The 7,325-nt window shown below is 37.8% G+C and overlaps 1 long non-coding RNA gene across 1 annotated transcript; it reads left to right on the top strand.

Moving 5' to 3' along the window:
- The first annotated feature begins 481 nt into the window (after window positions 1-481).
- On the top strand, window positions 482-1,070 carry LOC145604385 (uncharacterized). Its single transcript, XR_014104935.1, has 2 exons — window positions 482-727; window positions 825-1,070. It is a non-coding gene; the product is annotated as an uncharacterized LOC145604385 (long non-coding RNA).
- The last annotated feature ends 6,255 nt before the right edge of the window (window positions 1,071-7,325 follow it).

The following is a 7,325-nucleotide window of genomic DNA, read 5'->3' as shown; positions in this document are numbered from 1 at the left end:
GGTGGGTTTGGGGGTGTAATGAGAGATGCAACAGGAGATGTAGTTGTTGCTACGTGTATGAAAATTCATGACAAATTTGAGGTTGAGGTGGCAGAGGCTATGTCAATGAGGCAAGCCCTAAATATTGCCATGTAAATTGACAATCTCAAGTTACTACCTTCGTTAATGGTTATCTGCAACTTTAGAATATTTTATATCTCACAAATAATACCCCAAAGCTGCAGATAACCATTAACGAAGGTAAAATTTCACTATTTGAGGAAAAGAGATACTGACCCGACAACCTTTGGTATAGTGGTTAATGATCGACATTTTGCGGTTAGTAAGCTCCTGCCAGAATTGCACCTTTGCTTTTGTAAAGAGTAATGGTAATTTTATTTTTTTTGACAACAAACAAAAGGAAATTAATTCCCAGGCCAACACTATTCCAAACTAAAGTAACACAATGAAAACTTAAAAGCAACTTGCTAATCCTAATAATTATCATCCTTGCTTTGTTAGCTCTTGTCATTTCTCTCCTAAGCCATCTCATTATAACATGGTTCTTGACTCGTATCTTAATGTGCAGGATCTTCGAGGATGAGGCATATTCAATGCCGTTCAGTAGCACCGTTAGTTCGACAACTTCTTTTTTTTTCTATAGTTGAGGTCGACTTCGTCTTCCATGGCGATCTCCCCTGCAATTTTGAGAAACCACCGCCCAAGCTTCCGTCCATCCCTTGCCTTGGTAATTTTTGTTTGGATTTCAGCACTTTCACACTCACCAATCCCTGTTATAGAACATATTTCTCTCCATTTACGCGTTCTTTATTTATTTGATGTAGATTTCAAAACCCAGTGGTACCTCTTGCTCTAAGTCAGTGCAGATTTCGCAATCTTGGTGATATTTTTGGTCGTATTGAAATTTGCTAGCTAGGTACACTATTTTCTTTAGCCTTCTATAAGGATTTGGGTATGAATTTTGGAAAAATTGCTTATTTCTTGCTTCCCATATTCCTTCTAAAATACCCATGAAAAGTGGTTGAATTTCGCAAATTTCCTTAATTTTGCTACATAGAAAGTTTTTCCAATTGATAATCTAATCTGCAATTAGAATGTGCTCTTGATTAGCAACATTAATTCCTAGTTTACTGCCCCTCCATATGTGACTTGCAAACTCACAATCTCGAAAAATGTGATTTAAGGTTTCCAATTTCTTCCCTGCTGAGCTATCCTTAGATTTACATAATTGACAGTTATGATCCTCTCCTAGGTCCCTTTTCAATATTTCACTTCCTAAGGTAAAGGATTATTGAAAATTTTCCATAACAATTTTTTTTGCCTTGGGGAGTTATCCCATTCCCAGAACTTCCTCCAAATTCGGTTTTTGTTGAGGTTGCTCCAGATTTGATTTTCGATCACCTTTCCGTCACTTTTGCTTCCCAAAATCGTAGCATAACCACTCCTCACTGTATGATTCCCATTTTTCTCCCCTTTACATACTAGCACATCATCGAAACCTTTCTCCATGGGTGTTATCTTTGCTATGTTAGCAACTGTTTCTTCCGTGAACTAGTAATTGCACAGGTTAACATCCCACTCTCCATTTTCTCTTATGATAGTGCATACTCTATCATTGGAGAAGAGCTCCTCAGAATTCCAGGCAGGCGATTGTCTGTTGATCCAAGGATGGTGAATTTTAGTTTTGCACCCATCCCCAATAGACCGGAAGCAACCTTTATAAAGAACCTATAATCCCCATGTTATTCCATTCCAACCCCAAGTTCCAGCCTTTCTATTCCAGGAATCATCAAACAAAGAGTCATCACTTATTCCATATTTTGCAGTAAACGCCTTACTTAAAAGGGAATCTTTATCGTGTAGAATGCGCCATCCCTACTTAGCCAATAAGGCTTGGTTGAAAACCCGAGCATCCTTGATTCCTAAGTCTCCTAACTATTTTGGTTTGGTTAGAATCCTCCAATTTTTCCAATAAACACGCTTCCTACTTTTATTGCCCACCCACCAGAATTTAGCAACAATGATGTTAATCTTTTTTAATAAATTAAAAGGGCACTTGAAAATTGAGAAAATTTAGGTACCTAAACTTGAAAGCACAAAGTTTATCAAAGTTAATCTTCCTGCAAATGAAAAGAAGAGAGAGTTCTAAGCATTAAGCCGCTCATTAACTCTATCCACAACACTTACAAAGATTTATTTTTTGAGGAACCAAAATCTGCAGGAATACCTAAGTAGACTCCAAATTTATCACTCACTCTAACCCCGAGTAAATTACTGAAACTATCCTTATCATCAGTGTTGATGCTAGGGCTGTCTAAAAGAACAGATTTGTCCTGATTGATAACTTGACTAGAAGCTCTTTAGTAAGTATTTAAAACATCAGCCAAGGCCTTAACACATTTCTCGTTCCCCTAAATAAAAAAGGTTGAATCATCTGCGAATACAGGTGTATGATCTTTGGGGCTCTTTAAGCAACTCGCACCCCTGTGATGTTTCCCTTCCTATACTCTTCTTGATTGAATTAACCCCGTAAGCCCTTCCATACATAAAATAAATAGGTAGGGAGACAAGGGATCCCCCTATCTCAGGCCACACTTTGGAGTGAAAGCTTCCTGTTTATTTCCATTAATTAAAACTGTAAAGGAGACTGTAGTTACACAATTCATGATAGTTTTGATCATCAACTTAGGCAGCCCCACTTTAATTAACGTTTTTTCAGGGAAGTCCCACTTAATTCTATCGTATGCCTTGCTCATATCTGCTTTCACTGCCAATTTGCTTCTCACACCTTTCTTTGTTTTCCTTATGTTTTCCAGTAACTCATGGGCTAAAAGAATATTGTCTGAGATTGCACGACCCGGAATGAAAGCGTTTTGAAATTGTCTCACTAGATCGTTAATAACTCTTCTCAACCGGTTAGTAATGAATTTGGAAATAATTTTATAAGTTACATTACAAAGCCCAATTGGTCTTAATTTTTCAGCACTATAAGGGTTATCACACTTTGGGATTAGGGCAATATTTGTGAAATTCAATTCTCGAAGATTGTTACCCGTACTTAGAGAAGATTGTACAATGCCTACCACATCATCCTAAACCCAAGACCATTGCTTTTGGAGAAAGCCTGTTGAGACACCATCTAGCCCAGGAGCTTTCCAAGGTTTCATGGAAAACATAGCACTTTTTTATCTCTATTCTAGAATAGGGTCTAGACATCATATCTCTTTGGTCTTCTACAAGGGATTTGTTTAGACCTCTCGCTCAGGCCTTCTTCAATCTCTTTTTCTCTGTTGCTGTTAGCTTCTTCGCAACCCCCATAAAATACCTGTAAAATACTTCAGAATAAGTTCACTCATCCATCTTTCATCACTGATCTAGTTCCCTTCTTCATTTTTAAGGGCTTCTAAGTGATTTCTTGACTTACGACCTTTAACAAAATTGAAGAAGTACCTTGAGCATGTATCTCCTGCATAATTCCAGTTTAGTTTTGCCCTTTGTCTCTAATAAAGCGCAATTTTTCTTGAGTACTCCTTTAGGTTCTTGCTGGCCCTATTGAAATCTTCATCCTTCCCAGTAGATTTTAGAAGAAGTTGGGCTTCCAGAAGGTCCTTTTCAAATTTATCCCAATTCCCATTCCATTCTTCTATCTTGTCTAAACTCCAAGACTTTATTCCTTGTCTCACTAACTGTATTTTTTTAGCTAGTTTGAACATTGAAAAACCTCTTAGGTTCGAATTCCACTTGGTTTTTTCTAGGTCAATGCACTATGCATACTCTAAGCTCCACCTTTCTAACTTGTAAAAACTCCTTTTCTTTTGTAAGGGTGGAGTATTGTAAAAAACTAAAGAGGCATGATGTGACAGTTGTATGGGTTGTTGTTTTATAATAGCGTGGAAAAAATAGGTAAGCCGTTTAGAGTTAGCATAACCTTTACCCAACCTTTCTAGCACTCTCTCGTCACCATCCCTTCCATTAGTCCAAGTAAATCTTGGACCTTCAAAGCATAAGTCATGGAGGTCGTTTTGGGCCTTCCATGAGTTGAAAATATTCACTCCCCTAATGTTAGTCGAGTGTTTTCCTGTTTTGTCAAAGCTACTATCTACTTGATTGAAATCTCCCATAATTGCAATCGAGAGATCAAGATCAGGATTTAACCATAGATTGAGGCTACCCCAAACTTCACCCCTACGTGAAGCATTTGGTTCTCCATAAACCAAAATAAGTCTCCATTTTCCATTCATAACATCATTGATATCAAGTACAAAGAAATTAGTACAAACAAAAACAACATCTAGCATATTCTTAATTTTCCAACCTAGCCAAATCACCCACTAAGGCCTCTAGCATTGACACCCTTAAAGAAATTAAAGCCTAGAAATCTTAATCTATTAAAAACCAAATTCGGACAGCTTTTAGTTTCAGCAAGAAAAATAAAGTCCGGCCCAAAAGACCCAACTAGTTTTTTAAGCTTTGGAATTATCAGGGTAGTTAGGTTTTTATTCCCCAACAATTCCATAAAAGCCCAATCATGGAGTTGTAGGTGGTTGATTTGGGTCAACCACCGCGCAACCCCATCATCTGCAAAATAAAGCTAAGTAAAAACCTTAAAGGCAAAGAAACGACTCGGCCCACCACTAAGCCTTGCTGAAGTAGACATTCCAACACCTGGATCACCATGCCCAACTATGTTTTTTCCTTTTTTCTTTTTCCTAGACAATAAAGAGTCAACATCATTCATCTCTTCTTCTATATATGACAGGGGAAAGTCGTATCCCCTAATCAAAAATAATTACCTAAATCACTAACTAAGGTAGATAGGGAAGTAGGGTCGATCTCCACAGGGAAACAAGTCTTTTTACTCCTAATTAAATATTATAATCTAAATTATTTAAGTAACCAAAATTTATAATTAAGTAAAAGACTAAACTACTAAGGTTGAGAATGGGAAGGAAACAATATATGAAAGGATCTAGGGCATAGGTTCACCAATAAATAATACTCCAGGGTAAAACATAGTAATCAATCATTGACATTTGATAAATAACATGATTAGCAGGCTCTCGCAATTTATTAATCAACATAGATCTAACAGGCTCTCGCAATTTACTAGATCTAAGTCCTTATTGAAAATAGCCTTTAATATCAAATTAACATCTGCTCGATTCATCAATTTAATATTGCTATACTTTAACAAGCCGCAATTGTAAAACATTAAAACAATCCAATAAGAAATCATCATGCAATACCAATAATCAATAATAGTCAATCATCAATGCATCAATTAACCAGATTGTAAAGGGCTCTCGCTACGTATTACAATCACACAATTAATTTATCGGTATTAAATCTCATCTCTCGAATCTTGACTTAACCATTTATAAATTAACTTGCCTATTGAAACTAGACCTAAACATTAATTCTCATCTCTCGATTCTTGAATCAATATTGTCAAACTCATGCATAAAAGATAGGCCTGATCTAGTCACAGAGCATTAAATCAATCAATAGGAAATTAATCTAGCATTGATAATCAACAACAATAATTTACCCCTTCATATTATTTATTAGATCCCCATAAACCCTAGAAATTAAACTACTCACACATATTAAAAACTAAACTAATCAAAGTAATAAAATAAATCATGGTGAAAGGAATAAAATAAATAACTAAGATTAAGGGAAGAGAAATCGTTACCAAAATAAAACTGGAATTAATGAAAGAATTAAGAACAAAGGTTTAGAGAGAGTTTAAGAGAGAGAAAACTAAGTAGAGAGAGAAAGTCTAAGAAAGAAAAGTATCCTAAAATCGTATTACGTAGGAGTATTTATACTCCGTACAAAAATCCTAAGCTAAAACAAATTAAAACTACGTTAATCATCTACTAAGAAAACACGCGCCCGATCGGGCGAGGCACCGCCCGATCGGGCGCGCCTTTTTGACTCTAATAAAAATCTCGCGCCCGACCGGGCGCGTCACCGGGCGCCAGACAAAGCTTCTCCCGCCCGGCCGGGCGCGCCTCCGGGCGCCAGCCTCTTTGGCCGGGCGGCTCATTTGGGCCACTATTTGGACTTCGATTGGGCTCCAATTCTTCGGGCCAATCTGGTTTTCCTCTTTGGGTCTTGAATACTCGGTCCAAATGCCCCGGTATCACCTATACCGAGCCCTTAATCACCGGTTCGATGGCTCTAACCGTCCCTGGGCTATAAACTCTGGTCGTGCTTCTCCAATGTTCGTGATTGCTCCAAAATATCTCGGGAAAATACTCCAAAAGTGTAAATCCCTGCAAAAGTCAACCCAATCTACGAAAACACTAGAAAACACCAATTAGTAATAAAAGTGGCTCTAAAGAGCCAAAAACACTACTAATTATGACCAAGGGACGGGGGTAAAATAATATATAAAATGGACACATCAATATATAAAATCGATAGAAACTAGATATAGGTCAAAAATTGCCTTCCTTTTTAGAGGGCACTTCTCAGATTTGAACCTTATCTTAACCTATTCTTTTTTGAACCTCTTGTTACGCATTGGCCTTCCTATCCTATCCTTTTCTCCCCACCCGGTGAAGAGAATTGCATTGTCTGACATTGTTTCGGTTGCTTTGCAGATTTCAGCTTTCCTGTTCTCTGTGATTTTAACTTCTAGTTTCTCAATTCGGGGTTACTGAACTTCTTGCTCCTGAACTGCTTGCACACTTTTCTCCTCCAATTGATCTTCCTAAGCAATATTAATTGGCACTTCCTCCATCCACGGGCTCATCGGATCCTCGGGAATATGGCCTCTCGTGTTCTTCATCACCTTGAATGTCCCTGGGTTCATAAAGTGGAGGGGAGTCAAGCTCCCTTATTTCCACTGCCCTTGGGTTGTTCTAACTATCAAATGCGATAAAGAAACGCTCGTTGTATCCTCGATTATCTTCCCTTCTACCAACAATATCATCATTCAATATCACTCTTGACTGAATTGCAGAGCTCATAACTAAATCATGCCTGACACTTTCAATTTCAGGTCTAGGGGATAGTCGCAAGCATCTCAATATTAGTGGTACCTTTTAGTCCAACATCTTGGGTTGGATCTCTAAACGAGTTTCCTTCATTCACAATTCTAGTTGAATTGCCTGCATTTACAGACCCTTCTTCGGTAACCATGGGAGCTTGCCCTTATGGATTATTTTCCGTCTGTGCATGTTCATTTTGACCAATAATTGGCCCCCTGAATGGAGCATCCTTTCTATTGAAGCGTGCTATTAGGGTAATGGGTCTTTCTCCATTTTTAATACCCAAGTCAAAGTCCACCATGATATCCGATGCCACAAATCTAG

This window comes from Chenopodium album, chromosome 1 (assembly GCF_948465745.1).
Source record: "Chenopodium album chromosome 1, dcCheAlbu1.1, whole genome shotgun sequence".
Taxonomy (NCBI): domain Eukaryota; kingdom Viridiplantae; phylum Streptophyta; class Magnoliopsida; order Caryophyllales; family Amaranthaceae; genus Chenopodium; species Chenopodium album.
Note: the sequence above shows the minus strand (reverse complement) of the source record. Positions and strands in the feature narration are given on the sequence as shown.